Genomic DNA, 15,989 nt, shown 5'->3' on the forward strand with positions numbered 1-15,989 from the left:
TCTCCTGCTACTGCCACGAATTTTAATTGTCCTCTTGCCACTGGAAAAGGCCCGAGGATATCAATTCCCCACTGTTCAAAAGGGGCCAAACATGTTAGGGTTGTGAGGTCCTTAGCTGGAGAATAGATGACGTTGGCAAACCTCTGGCATTTGTTTCATTTTCTGACATATTCCAAGGCATCTTTCTTCATGGTGGGCCAGTAGTACCCATACCTTATAAGCTTGAAGGACAAAGCCCGAGCTCCTTGGTGGTTCCCACATACACCTTCATGAACTTCAGCTAGAGCTCGGGATGATTCTGAGGGTTTAAGTTATCTGAGATATGGAAGTGTGAAACTTCTTCAGAATAGTACTCCTCCAATCATGCAGTACCTAGATGCTCAAGATCTTATACTCTCGACAATCGGGGGTCCTCAGGTAGATTTCCATTACTTATGAACTCTGCAATTGGGTCTATCCATGATGGCTCATGATCAATGTCCATGACTCCAACTCCCTGAGTGATACTAGGCTCCATTACCAATTTCACGTGGACTGTCCTCTCTAGCCCATCGATTCCCATGAATACCAATCTAGATAATGCATCAGTTTTACAGTAGCTCGAGGATTTTTATGATTTCACAACTCTTGAATTGTCGCTAGAGATCATGGACTTTTAGACAATACAAGCTCATCTTCTCCTCCTTCCTTTCGAACATACCTTCTATCTGACCGACCACAAGCTGAGAATCGCTGAAAATTTTAATATGCTCGAGCTCAAGGGCGATGATGGCCTAATATTTGGCCTCGTTGTTGGTAGCTTCAAACTCAAACCTGAGTGCGCATTGAATAACCACAAGTTTGTCAGGGTTCGTGATGATAACCCCTGCTCCGGAACCTGACGAATTGGATGCTCCATCAACAAAGATGTTCCAAGTGTCTGAAGTATGATTGTCCGAGTTATCCCCTGGCCCCCGAGGCCTGGGGTGAGTTCTGCAATAAAGTCAGCCAAGGCCTGCGCCTTGATAGATGGTCAGGATTTATACTCGATGTCAAATTCTCCCAGTTCAATTGCCCACTTTAGTAACCTATCGGAAATGTCGGGTTTTTGTCATATATGCTTAAGGGGTTGATTAGTGAGCACAACTATGGGGTGAGACTGAAAATATTGTCTGAGCTTCCGTGCTACCACAACCAATGCAAAAGCAAGCTATTCTGCTAAAGTATATCTGGTCTCTGTATCGAGTAAGACCTTACTAACGTAGTATATAGGTTGCTAGGCTTTGTTAACTTCTTTCACTAGCACATCGCTTACTGCATTCTAGGATACGGCCAAGTATAAATACAGAGTATCACCATGCTCGGGTTTAGTGAGGATAGGAGGGGATGCCAGCGTTTCCTTAAGTTCGTGAAAAGCCCTTTCACATTCCTCATCCCATTCAAAATTTCAGTTTCCCCTGAGGACTTTGAAGAGGGGGAAGCATTTGTCGGCTGCTCGGGACATAAACCTATTGAGGGCAGCAACACGGCCTGTTAATTTCTGGACCTCCTTCTTGGTTTTAGGTGTCTCCATTGATGCCAACACCTGTATTTTGTCTAGGTTGGCTTTGATTCCCCTGTGAGTGATCATAAAACCCAAGAACTTTCCCGAGGCAACGCCAAATGCGCATTTTTCCGAATTCAGCTTCATTCTGTACTTACGCAGTGTGGCGAACACCTCCTTGAGGTCTAATACATGGTTGCCCACTTGCTTGCTCTGTACAACCATGTCATCGATGTAGGCCTCAGTATTTCTCCCGATCATTCCTGCAAAAACTTTATTGACAAGTCTTTGATATGTTGCTCCTGCATTCTTCAAACAGAACGGCATGACCTTATAGCAATATATGGCAGAATCGGCCATGAATGACGTCTTCTCTTGGTCTTCCTCGGCCATAAGAATTTGATGGTAACCTGAGAATGCATCCAAAAAACTGTATAATTTGTGTCTCGACGTACTATCCACCAAATCGTCAATTCGAGGTAGGGGGTAGCTGTCTTTGGGCATGCTCTATTGAGGTCTGTAAAATCGATGTAGACTCTCCATTTACCACAAGCCTTTTTTACCAGGACAACATTGGCGAGCCAGTCAGGATAATTGACCTTGCGGATGAACTGAGCCCTGATTAGTTTATTAATTTCTTCCTTTATGACCTGTCGTCGTTCCGGTGCAAACTGCTTCTTTCTTTGCTTAACTGGATGAGTCCCGGGCTTAGTGTTGAGCCTGTGTACTACAACCTCGGGGTTGATGCCAGGCATATCCTCCACCTTCCATGCGAAGACATCAATGTTGCGGGATAAGCAGTTAATAAGTTCGATCGTGAGGGCCATATTAAGATCTCGACCAACTGTTACTTTCTTCCCTTGCTCGAGCTCTATCTCCAGCAACTCCTCCACTAAAGCGAGTCTCCCCCTATGCTCGAGCTCTTCCTCCTTTTCTGAGATTTGCATGACGTCTGTCTTTATTTCCCAAACACAAGTAACATAGCATTGTCTGGCTGCAGCTTGGTTTCCGCGTACTACCCCGACGCTATGACTGGTGGAGAACTTCATTGCAAGGTGGAAGGTGGACACAATAGCTTTTACCTTATTGAGCAATGGTCTACCCAGGATGGCGTTGTATGCCATGGATGACCGGACAATCTGAAAAGATGTAATCACCGTTACCTGTTCTTTACCTAAGCCTAGGGTAAGAGGCAGCTCGACCACTCCCTCCGGAACGATAATACCTCCCCCGAATCCTTGAAGGGGGTTTTCACTGTCTTCAATTGTTTGGGAGAGATTCCCATTTTTGTGAAGGCTTCGTGTGATAATATGTTAGCGAGTCTCCCCCTATGCTTGAGCTCTTTCTCCTTTTTTGAGATTTGCATGACGTCCATCTTTATTTCCCAAACACAAGTAACATAGCATTGTCTGGCTGCAGCTTGGTTTTCGCGTACTACCCCAACGCCATGACTGGTGGGGAACTTCATTGCGAGGTGGAAGGTGGACACAATAGCTTTTACCTTATTGAGCAATGGTCTACCCAGGATGGCGTTGTATGCCATGGATGACCGGACAATCTGAAAAGATGTAATCACCGTTACCAGTTCTTTACCTGAGCCTAGGGTAAGAGGCAGCTCGACCACTCCCTCCGGAACGATAATACCTCCCCCGAATCCTTGAAGGGGGGTTTTCACTGTCTTTAATTGTTCGGGAGAGATTCCCATTTTTGTGAAGGCTTCGTGTGACAATATGTTAGCGGCACTCCCGTTGTCGATTAAGATCCTCTTTACCTCAAAGTTTGCTATTATTACAGAGATGACTAGGGCATCATCATGAGAAAAAGATACGCCCTCAAGATCCTTCATACCAAATGTTATGTCCTCGAGGTCACCATGATGTGCTTTCGAGGTAGTCATGTATTGCTGGGCATACTGCTTCCACCCAGTGTTCGATTCTCCGCCTAATGCAATACCCCGGACAATGATGTTGATGATTTCAGTATTGGGTTGACCATCCCTTTTTGCTTCAGAAGCTCTTTCCCTACCACCATCATTCTTCGGGCATTTGTCATTACCGACGTAGAAACTCAGAAGTCCCCTTTTAATAAGGGCTTCAATCTCCCGTTGCAGGGCTTTACAGTTTTCAGTGGTCTGCCCGTGATCCCGATGGAACTCACAGTATTTGCTCATGTCCCTGGACGGAGGTGGTGACCTCATTCTCGTAGGCCATTTGAGCTCCTTTATATCCTTGATCTCCATCAAAATATTTGTTTTCGATGTATTTAAACACATGAATGACGTCGGGGGAGCCTCCTACCTCTATTTATTTCGAGGTGGTTCTTGACGGGGGCTCGGGTCATGCGGTCGTTTATGCTCGACCCTATCATGGGATGGTCCAACCTTTCCCGGGTTTAGTGTTTCCTCCATATTTATGTACTTCTCTCCTCGGGTAAGAAGCTCGGTCATTGTCTTTGGCGGAGTTTTGGATAGCGAGATTTTGAAAGTCTTACACTTTATGGCATATGTGAGGGCAGAAACCGCGGCCGTTATATGAAGGTCGGGAATTTGTAGCCTTTCCTTGTTGAACCTGGTCATGAATTCGCGTAGGGTCTCATTTTGCCTCTGTTGAAGTTGCATGAGGGAGGCTGCCGTTTTCCTGATGCGTTTACTGCTTGCGAAGAAGGCGGAGAACTTGTCCGCTAAATCCAAGAATGAGGCTATTGAGTTGGGCTCTAAGGTTGAGAACCAATCCCTAGCAACATTCGTCAAAGTTTGTGGGAAGGCCTTGCACATCACCTGATCCGGTGCAACCTATAGGTTCATGATGTCGGTGTATACGTTAATATGGTTGATTGGATCGGTAGTCCCATCATACTCTTTTATCCTAGGATACTTGAATCTGTCTGGTAGGGGAAATGTCAATATCCCGGGAGTAAAAGGAGTATTGGAACTAAATCTTGTTGACCCTTTGTTACCCTGAAGTAGGCTCGCCATAATTCCTTCTTGAATAATCCTAGCGATTTTCTCGGATTCCATGGTTACTGATCTCGAGGCCGAGGTCACATGTGGTATGCCTGAGGTCCCTACTTCGCCATTGTCAGTGACATGTCACTGAGCTCGAGCTCGAGCATCGGCCATTGTCAGTGACATGTCACTGGCCCCGGTAGTGACGACTGCCGGCTGGGGCTCTAGCACTTTTGATGATTCCTCTTGAGGAACAGGGATATCCTCAGGAGGAGGTTGATTTGGAGCGGATGAGCCTGCTGGTGGAAGACCTGAACGTGTGTTTACAATGGCTTTTGGTAGCGTTTCCCATAAACGGCGCCAATGATGCTACCAAAAATCGTACCTAAGCAATTTCGAGCTGGACGACTGGTGGCGAGCACGAATGTGTTCTTCCAGTACTTGAAACAAGGGCGTCGAGGTATGTCCTCGTCGCCCCTCCGATGCTTAAGTTAGAATATGTGCGTGAGGCCATGGACTGAAAATTGCATAAAAAAGAGTACCTGAATGATGAGGTGAAACCATGCATTTATAGTGTTACGTGGTTGAATCCTATTAGGATTGAACAATTGGGGAATCTTTATCTCTTAGAGTCCTATCGGAGGTGGATGTTTGACATGCATAACAAATGTGTGCAAGTCTAACAACAATAAACTCCCCTTGTATGCAGAAGTCTTGTGGGGTATCAAGTGTTACACGTCACTGTTCGTAGGAGGATATGGTATCGTTGAAGAAAAAAGCATGAGGACATTGAATATCGAGGACTCCAATGCCCGACGTCATGGTATGATTAGGAGAGAAGTCGAGGATATTTTCCATATCCTCGGGATGTTCCCCATCATACCCGACGAATATATTTTTGAAGACTGAGTTGGGAGTCATCGAGAAATATGAGGTCGAGGTAAATAGATGGACCATATCAAGTACCATTCTCACCACAGAGATCTGGGTTCCCTTCAAAGCTTGAGTTTGAAAAGGTAATGAACTGGCCTCCAGTAGGAATTGCTCCACGCAGTTTATTATAAGCAACACTGAACTTGGACAAAAAGCTGAGGATAACTAAAGAAAGAGGTATCGTCCCATTAAGACTATTATGGGATAAATCTAAAGTTTCTAAGTTTGTCATGCGGGAAAGTTCACTGGGGATGGACCCCGACAAATTGTTGCATTTCAGATCCAAAATATGTAATCCTTTCAGATTGCCAAACTCTGGCCAAATTGGTCCGGTGAAAATGTTATTACCAAGTTCCAAGGTAGGAGGAAAGCTTAAAATTTGTTTATACGATAAAGCTTCATGGCTGACGTTCTTTTTTAGGAAAAATGGGAAATCCAGGGATGGATCCTTCAATGAGACATTGCTAGAGATGAGGCTCTATAGTCTAGTAAGTTCTTTTGGAATCTCCCCCGTAAAAGAGTTGTTCGATAAATCTAAGTAGAACATAAATTGGAAATTACCAAACCAAGGTGGAATTGTACCCTCCATACGGTTCCAGGACAAATCCAGCAGTCGCAAATTCGTACCCACTCAACCACTGAGGAATTGCACCCGTCAGTCTGCAGTTAGCAATAAGAAGAGTCTCGAGCCTAGTAAACTGTAGCCTAGAAAAAGTTGGCATTGCTTCATCTCGAAAATTGAAAGTAAGAACCAGAGTGGTCAAGTTTCTACAATGCTGTAAAATTTCAAGAGCGGCTGTAAGGTTGGAAATACTGGAGTTTGAGAGGGAAAGGTAAGAAAGACTCCGAAAATTCTTGAAGCTTTCTGGGATTTGCCCAGCGAAGTTGATCTTTGCAAAATTTATAGCCTTTAGTTGTCGGCAGGAAGGTAAGTTATCGGGAATCTTCCCATTGAACCGATTGGTAGCCAAATCAAGCGAAACAAGACTAGTCATTGCCGAACAATTAAGCTAATCATATCGCTCAAGGAATTATTTCTCAAACTAAGTGACGTGATAGTTGGGGATTTTGTCAATGTTTGTGGTATATTACTAGTGAAACCATTGGACTCAGCTGAAAAATAATTCAACTTTCCAAATCTATGAAAAACATCTGGCAAATTTCCTGAAAACCCATTTAAAGATATATCCACGCGAACAAGATTAGAAAGGTTACCAATAAGGTCACTAAGCTGTCCAGAAAATCGATTCTCCCGAAGAGACAAATTTGCTATTTTTGGCAGTCGAAACAAATTTTCAGGTAAACCACCAGAGAGAAAATTGGAACTAAGGCAGAGATCCTCCAATGAAGTACAATTCCCTATTCCAGGAGGCAAATTTCCACTCAAGTTATTGAATCCCAAATTCAAAACCGAAATCCGGGTTGAGTTGCCACATATGCCCACAGGAACTGGACCCTGAATTGCATTCTCAGAAATGTTTAGAACTCTGATTGAAGGAAGGTTTATGCTATTTGAAAACAAGCCATCAATTTCATTGTAGGCCAAGTCCAAGATTTCTAACTTTGGCAAATGTAACAGTGAAAGAGGAATAAACCCTTTGAGGAAATTGTGCGAGAGATTAAGGGTTTTCAGTTGCTCCAAATTGCCTAAAGATTCATGGATGCTTCCATGAAGCAATTTTTTCCCAAGCTTTAGTTTAACAACCCTGCCAGAATTGAAGGAATCAGTAACCCCACGAGATGAAGAAGAATTGCAAGCGATTCCTACCCAATTACAGCAATTAGATGAAGATGAGCTGAAGTCCCATCCTTCAATGCCTAACTCCAGCCTAGTGACGAAACCCTCTAATGCTTTCAAATCATTCGGGTTGCAAGTCAAGTTCTGCGAGTTTAGAACCACAGCTTGCACGGAAAATCCAACAAAGATCACGATTAGATAGAACTTTAACATACCTATCTCTTTAAAAAACAAAAAGAAAGAAAAACACTTAAAACCACCCGAAATCAAAATTTTTTATTTCCCATTTTTGCTTAAGAGCGTGCAACAAAAGAACTGGAAGAAAAAATATTAGAGAGAATACTGGGTACACTTATTTAGAAAAAGGAGAATGTACAGGCCAAAAAATTGATGAAGCTTTTAACTTGAGAAACCTCTCTCCCTTGGTCCAAATGATGCTGCTAAAGATTTATCTGGGGTACTTTTTAGTTTGGCCAAGTCAAACTAATCATTTTTCACATTGATCAATTCATTTTTGCCATTCACCATAATGACCCTTTGAAATATAAATAACGACTTTGCCTTTTTTATATTTTGTAATTACAAAAACATATGATTGTTAAAAAGATAATAATACCTCTTTCTAAAAAACAAACAAATACAAACACTCTCTACGTAAATTTCAAAACCAAATTAGTTTCCTTATCAGTTTAAGCAGCACAGATAAAAAGAAAGTTCAATTTTCATCTGCTTCAACATTGAGATCTCACAAAATTATCAAAAGCCCAACAATAAAATATTATTCACATCCATCACTCAAAATTGGTAAGTATATTTTATGTATTTTCAATTTTATTATAGTTGAATCAGTATATTATTTGAATCTTTAAATCCTATTTCGACTTATATAGATAAATTTTTACAGTTTTAAATGGATCTGTAATTTTTTTTAGCAAGAACAATGAAAAAATTAATCTATAAAATCGAAAAACCAAACAGACGTCGGTTGTTTTCAAAATTTTACTTCTATTTTCCACTATTTTCATTTTTTTAATAAATCATCGTTTGCTAATGCAGATATAGCATCGACTGCAGTCTCGATTTATTACTTTAGTAAATTTGAAATGAAGAAAAATGATTGATGGGTGTGGAAATGGACGAATGAAAGACATGATTTTACTATAATTCTGATAACATCATGTGCATCATATGTAGAAATGTACAATGAGTTACAGAACTCGCTTAAAGTCAATCCCTCTCAATACAGTATGGAATTGGGATTTCTATTTGGTAAGAAAATTCCACCTGTAACGGTTACTTCTGAAGCTAAAATGCAGATTTTAATTGAATTGAATCAGAAATATTCTATTCGTATTTATGTAACTTTGGTGAAGAATAATGTCCTCGAGGGTGAGCATAAAAATTTTGATGGAGGAGATTGTAATGTGAATGATTTTTGGGATACAGTGAGATAGCTAATGAGGACAATGTGGTTATTCTCGATACAGTTGTTCTCTATATAGTGAATGATCTCACTACTACGCACAGAATTTCCTTGACAGTTGAAGACAACGAAAATGAAAATGCATTCACAAATGAGGATTTGAATGCTCTATCCCTTCGAAAAACATGAGTTGGGTGAGAGCTCACAGACTGGACCGAGTACACGGTCCACTAGTTGTTCACGTTTAGTTCTCGATGACGAAGATTTATATGTCGAGCAACTGTTCGAAACAAAAAAAGATTTGCAGAAAGCTGTGCATCGGATTACTTTGAAACACAACTTCGAGTTTAAAGTGAAGAAATCAAATAAGTCTACGTACACAATTATCTCCATTGACGACAGTTGTCATTAGCGTTTGCGAGCAATAAAGATGGACACAAATGAGTTTTTTGTAATTCGTAAGTATGCACGAGAATATACTTGTGAAGTGGGTATTTGTCAAAATGATCACCCACGAGCGATCTACAAACCTTCAAACATCATTAATTATGTCCACCGAGAATACAGAGGGGTCATGAGCTATTAGAAGGCTTAGAAGGCAAAAGAATGCGTATTGGAGGACTTAATGGGTTCGGCTAAGGAGAGTTATGCTAAATTGGTGGGTATTTTATTGTTTAGTTGCTTATTTAATATTTATTTTAATTGTTAATTATTTATTTCGATTTTTTTGTTTATTTAATATTTAATTACTTATTTTGATTATTGTATATTTAAATTTGCCAGGTATTGCAATAATATAGGGAAAACTAATACTAGATCGGCTTTTTTTATTGAGAGGAACGACGAGAATCGCTTCAAGTATTTCTCCATGGCCCTTGAACAATGTGTTCGAGGATTTTGAAACGCGATGCGACCCTTAATTATAGCCGACGGTACAACCCTTAAGGCTAGATACGAGAGCAAGTTGATTATTGCAATATGTCAAGATGTCAACATCCAAATTTACCCTCTTGCATTCGACGTAGTCGATGGAAAGAATGATCAAGCGATGCATTGGTTCTTCACAAAGTTGAAGGAAGTAATTGGGGACATCGAGAACCTTACATTCATAACCAACCGAGGGCAATCAATAATAAATTGTATCACCGAAGTCTTTCCCGAGGCACATCATGGTTATTTCTCAAACTTAGTGATGCGATAGTAAGGGAATTTGCCAATGTTTGTGGTATTTTACCAGTGAAACCATTGGACTCGGCTGACAAATAATTCAACTTTCCAAATCTAGCAAATTTCCTAGAAACCCATTTAAAGATATATCCACATGAAGAAGATTAGAGAGGTTACCAATAAGGTCACTAAGCTATCCAAAAAATCGATTATCCTGAAGAGACAAATTTGCTAATTTTGGCAGCCGAAACAGATTTTTAGGTAAACCATCAGAGAGAAAATTGGAACTAAGACAGAGATCCTCCAATGAAGTACAATTCCCTATTCCAGGAGGCAGATTTCCACTCAAGTTAGTGAATCCCAAATTCAAAATCGAAATTCGAGTTGAGTTGCTACAGATGCCCATAGGAACTGGACCTGAATCGCATTCTCAGAAATGTTTAGACCATTGATTGAAGGAAGGTTTATGCTATTTGGAAATAAGCCATCGATTTCATTGTAGGCCAAGTCCAAGATTTCTAACTTTGGCAAATGTAACAGTGAAAGAGGAATAAACCCTTTGAGGAAATTATATTAAGGGTTTTAAGTTGCTCCAAATTACCTAAAGATTCATGGATGCTTCCACGAAGCATTTTTTTCCCAAGCTCCAATTTAACAACCCTGCAAGAATTGAAGAAATTATTAACACCATTGATTCCTACCCAATTACAGCAATTAGATGAAGATGAGTTGAAGTCCCATCCTTCAATTGTTGGAAAAATTTTATCAATTGGGGCCACACATGTATATGATTAAAGTGTAAGTTGCTATCTTTTAGTTTTAGTCCATTAAAGTGATCCAATGAATTTAATTTTGGACCAATGAGTATCAATTATTATGGGATTGAAGTGTAGAGGCCGGGTAGTCGATTCCTACTATTACTTTTGACAATGTACAGATTTCTATACCTGTCATTGATCAAGAAGTATATCCAGAATCTCAACAAGACAATGTTGAAAAACTTCCCACCCAAAATGAGGTAATTATTCGAGAAGTGCAAATTCATCAACCTCAAGAACCAATGCCATTAAGAAGATCCACGAGAGAAAGGAAAAATGCTATTCCGAATTATTTTATAGTATTTCTCCAAGAACATGAGGAAAATAATAGAATGATGGAAGATGATCCAATCAATTTCCATCAGGCCATGCAGGGTTTTAACTCTCGACAATGGATTGATGCCATGAATGAGGAGTATAAGTCTATGCAAGACAACAAAGTTTGGGATCTTGTCTTGTTACCAAAAAGTGCGAAGCCCATCGGTTGCAAATGGATTTTTAAAACCAAAAGGGATTCAAAAGGTAATGTGGAAAGATATAAGGCTCGTCTTGTGGCTAAAGACTTTACCCAAAAGGAAGGCATCGACTTCAAAGAGACTTTCTCTCCAGTTCCAAGGAAAGACTCTTTCTGGATAATTATGGCACTTGTTGCACATTTTGACCTTGAGTTACATCAGATGGATGTTAAGATGGCGTTTCTCAATGGCGACCTTGACGAGACGATCTATATGGTGCAACCAGAAAACTTTGTGTCTGGAGACCAGAAGAATATGATTTGCAAATTAAAGAAATCCATCTATGAGCTCAAGCAAGCTTCCCATCAATTGTACCACAAATTTCATCAAGTAATTATCTCATTTGGTTTTGAGATGAATGCTGTTGATGATTGTGTGTATCAAAAGTTCAGTGGGAGTAAGCATATTTTCTTAGTTTTGTATGTTGATGACATACTGCTTGCCACTAATGATATAGGCATGTTACACAAAACCAAGAGATTTCTGTCAAGGAATTTTGAGATGAAAGATCTTGGTAACGCCTCTTTTATATTAGGAATTCAGATACATCGAGATCGCTCTCGAGATATTCTTGGATTGTCACAAAAGAGCTATATCGATAAAGTACTTAAGAGGTTTGGCATGCAAGATTGCAAACCAGGTGACACCCTTGTCGTTAAAGGAGACAAATTTAGTCTCAAACAATGCCCGCAAAATGAACTTGAAGTTAAGGAGATGCAGAAAATTCCTTATGCATCAGCTATTGGGAGTCTAATGTATGCTCAAGTTTGTACACGTCCAAACATAGCATTTATTGTTGGAATGCTAGGCAGATATTTTAGCAACCCTGGAATGGATCATTGGAAAGCAGCCAAAAGGGTTATGAGATATTTAAAGAGAACAAAGGATTACATACTCACATATAACAGATCGAATCAGTTGGAGATCATAGGGTACTCCGATTCTGATTTTGATGGATGCCAAGACAGTAGAAAATCCACATCAGGCTATATCTATCCGCTAGCTGGAGGAGCTATTTCCTGGAAGAGTGTCAAGCAGACACTCATAGCTTCTTATTCCATGGCTGCAGAGTTTGTAGCATGCTATGAGGCATCTAATCAAGGAATATGGCTGCGAAACTTTGTCACTGGGCTACACATTCTGAACGGCATAGAAAGACCACTAAAGTTATATTGTGACAATAACTCGACAGTTTTGTATTCCAACAACAACAGGAGCACATCTAAGTCAAAACACATTGACATTAAATTCCTAGTCATGAATGAAAGAGTACAGAGTGGACAAATTTTCGTAGAGCACATTGGAACGAACTCCATGATTGTGGATCCGCTTACTAAGGGATTGCCACCCAAAGTCTTTCATGAGCACACTGCTCGTATGGGTGTCAGATTTATTGAGAATATCATGTTTTAGTAGGAGTTTGTATTCTTATTGCCTTATGTTTAATTGGACACATTTGTGTATTTGGATATTTTTCTGTACAGAAATAAAGTATTCAGTTCATTTCACTCTGTTATTATATTTAGTATTGATCTCACTTAAGATATAAGGTTGAACCAGTTAGAAATAGACATGTTTGGATCACATAACATGTAATAATCATGCTACGCTCCATGATTGATCTATATCATTTGATTGTATCGTTGTACGTGATCGTTGATGGATTTAGTCACGTTAAGTGTGACGAAAATCGTTTTGATCTTACATCAATATGACTAATGGACGAGATTGTTTGGAAATACCCTTAATTATGATAGCAAATTTTGAGCTCATAAGGTTATGCACATATAAAAGATTACATGTATGGCTCAGTGGGAGATTGTTGGAAAAAAATTATCAATTGGGGCCACACATGTATATGATTAGAATGTGCATTCCTATCTTTTAGTTTTAGTCCATTAAAGTGATCCAATTAATTTAATTTTGGACTAATGGGTATCAATTATTATGGGATTAAAGTTTAGATGCCGGGTAGTTGTTTCCAATTTTTTACTTCTTTTTCCACTATTTACATTTTTTTAATAAATCGTCATTTCCTAATGCAGATATGACATCGGCTGCAGTCCAGATTTGTCAGTTTAGTGAATTTGAAATGAAAAAAATGATTGATGTTTGTGAAAATGGACGAGTGAAAGACATGATTTTATTGTAATTCTGATAACATCAAGCATATCGTATGCAGAAATGTACAATGAGTTACAGAACTCGTTCAAAGTCGATCCCTCTCAATACGACATGAAATTGAGATTTTTATTTGGCAATAAAATTCCACCTGTAACGGTTACTTCTGAAGTTGAAATGCAGATTTTAATTGAATTGAACTAGAAATGTTCTATTCCTATTTATGTAACATTAGTGAAGTATAATGTCCCCGAGGGTGAGCACGAAACTTTTGATGGAGGGGATCGTAATGTGAATGATTTTTTTGATATAGTGGAGATAGCTAATGAGGACAATATGGTTATTCTCAATACAGTTGTTCCCGATATAGTGAATGATCTCACTGTTACGTACAGAATTCCCTCGACAGTTGAAGACAATGGAAATGATAATGGATTCACAAATGAGGATTTGAATGCTCTATCCCTCCAAAGATGTGGGTCAGGTGAGAGCTCATAGGCTGGACCGAGTACACGGTCCACTAATTGTTCACGTTTAGTTCCCGATGACAAAGATTTATATGTCAAGTAACTATTCGAAACGAAGAAAGATTTGCAGGAAACTGTGCACCGGATTGCTTTGAAACACAACTTCGAGTTTAAAGTGGAGAAATCAAATAAGTCGACGTACACAATTATCTGGATTGACGACAGTTGTCATTGGCATTTGTGAGTGATGAAAATGGACACAAATGAGTTTTTTGTAATTCGTAAGTATGCACGGGAACATACTTGTGAAGTGGGTATTCGTCGAAATGATTACAAGCAAGCTCGAGTATGGTTCATTGGTCGAGAAATAATGCACAAGTTTCAGGACCCACGAACGATCTACAGACCTTCGTACATCATTAATGATGTCCGTTGAGAGTACGAGGTGGTCATGAGCTATCAAAAGACTTGAAAGGCCAATGAATATGCATTGGAGGACTTAATGGGTTCGGCAGATGAGAGTTATGCTAAATTGACCAGGTATTTTATTGTTTAGTTGCTTATTTAATATTTATTTTAATTGCTAATTACTTATTTCGATTTTTTTTGTTTATTTAATATTTAGTTACTTATTCTGATTATTGTTTATTTAAATTTGTCAAGTATTGTCATAACATGGGGAAAACTAATACTGGATGGGCTTTTTTAATTGAGAGGAATGACGAGAATCACTTCAAGTATTTCTTCGTGACCCTTGGACAATGCGCTCGAGGATTTCAAAACGCGATAAGACGCCTCATTGTAGTCGACAATACAACCCTTAAGGCTAGATACGAGGGCAAGTTTATTATTGCAACATGTCAAAATGTCAACATCCAAATTTACTCTCTTGCATTCAACAGAGTTGATGGAGAGAATGATCGAGTAATGCATTGTGATGCGAACCTCATAGCAACGTTGACTACAAAACCCACAACGAGATTGACGAACCCAAGAAAGCCAAATTAATCCAAGAGTTTAGGATTAACCCAAAAGAAAGTCGAACCAAAAAATCCAACAAGAACGACGCTTGAAAGACCCCTTGATCACACAATCCAGGAATTAAATCCGGTTGTTTGAATGCCACAAGTTAACACTTGATAAGTTCGAAGTTGTTCAATGAAGAACGATGAAGAGAAGACAATACGCCTCACTTTAATTCAATATCAAATATGTCAAAGGTTCTTAACAATTGAATGAAAACTCCTATTTATACTAAACCTAAAAACTAGGTAAAAATCGTGTAAAAGTCGATCATAATTCCCAAAATATGGAAAAGAATAAAAAACTAACAAAATATGAAAAATTGTCAAAATTGAAAAATTTGCCAAATTTTTGGCTTGTGTAACCGCATGGTGTATTTCCATGCGGTCACATGATTCAACAAGAAATGCCATCTTGATTTTCGGTATGCTACCATGCGGCCACATGGTGTTTTGCCCGTGTGACCGCATAGGCTTGTTTTCAGCCTCCGATTTCGTCGCCTGATAAAAAATTGATCCAAGTTGATTCGACCTTCGACCCGAACATAAAAGTTGCTCTATTTTGAGCCCCCGAACATGGTTCCATCAATGGTTTCTTGAATAAGCAATCTCATTGCTTGTTTCACTTGCTTTGTCCTTGATCGCATCATTGGTCCTCTATCGATTATCAATGGATCTCGTCTCGCACTCGCCTTCGTCGGGCTCGACTCTTAGATCATATCATCCCCTCCCTCTTCGTCGAATCTGAACCTACATCAAACAGAGAGAGATCAGATACATTAAAAGTAGCCGAAACATTGTACTCACCTAGAAGGTCCAACTTGTAAGCATTGTTGTTTATCTTTTCAATCACTTGAAATGGTCCATCGCCCCTCGGTTGCAACTTGGACTTCCTTTGCTCCGGAAATCGTTCCTTCCTAAGGTGCACCCAAATCCAATCTTCTGGCTCGAATGTCACGCGCTTCCTACCTTTATTTGCCTACGACGCAACCAACTTACTTTTGCTTTCAATTTGTGCTTTTACCTTTTCATGGAGTGACTTAACCAATTCCGCCTTCTTTTTGCCATCTAAACTACCATGTTCATTCACAGGTAAGGGAATTAAATCCAAAGGAGTTAGTGGATTGTAGATTAAAACCATATACAATTTCAAATGGAGAAAATGACGTAGTAGAGTGAACAGCTCGATTGTATGCAAATTCAACAAATGGTAGATACCCCTCCCAACTTAGTACCTAACTTACCCTACAAAACTCTCCAAAAGTGACTCAAAAGTTTGACATCCCGATCCGACACTATGCTTTTAAGAACCCATGTAA

General features: G+C 39.6%; 1 pseudogene; it reads right to left on the minus strand.

Moving 5' to 3' along the window:
• Positions 1-5,424: 5,424 nt before the first annotated feature.
• LOC111372476 lies at positions 5,425-7,581 on the minus strand (annotated as a pseudogene).
• Between the last annotated feature and the right edge of the window lie 8,408 nt (positions 7,582-15,989).

This window comes from Olea europaea, unplaced genomic scaffold (assembly GCF_002742605.1).
Source record: "Olea europaea var. sylvestris unplaced genomic scaffold, O_europaea_v1 scaffold1003, whole genome shotgun sequence".
Taxonomy (NCBI): domain Eukaryota; kingdom Viridiplantae; phylum Streptophyta; class Magnoliopsida; order Lamiales; family Oleaceae; genus Olea; species Olea europaea.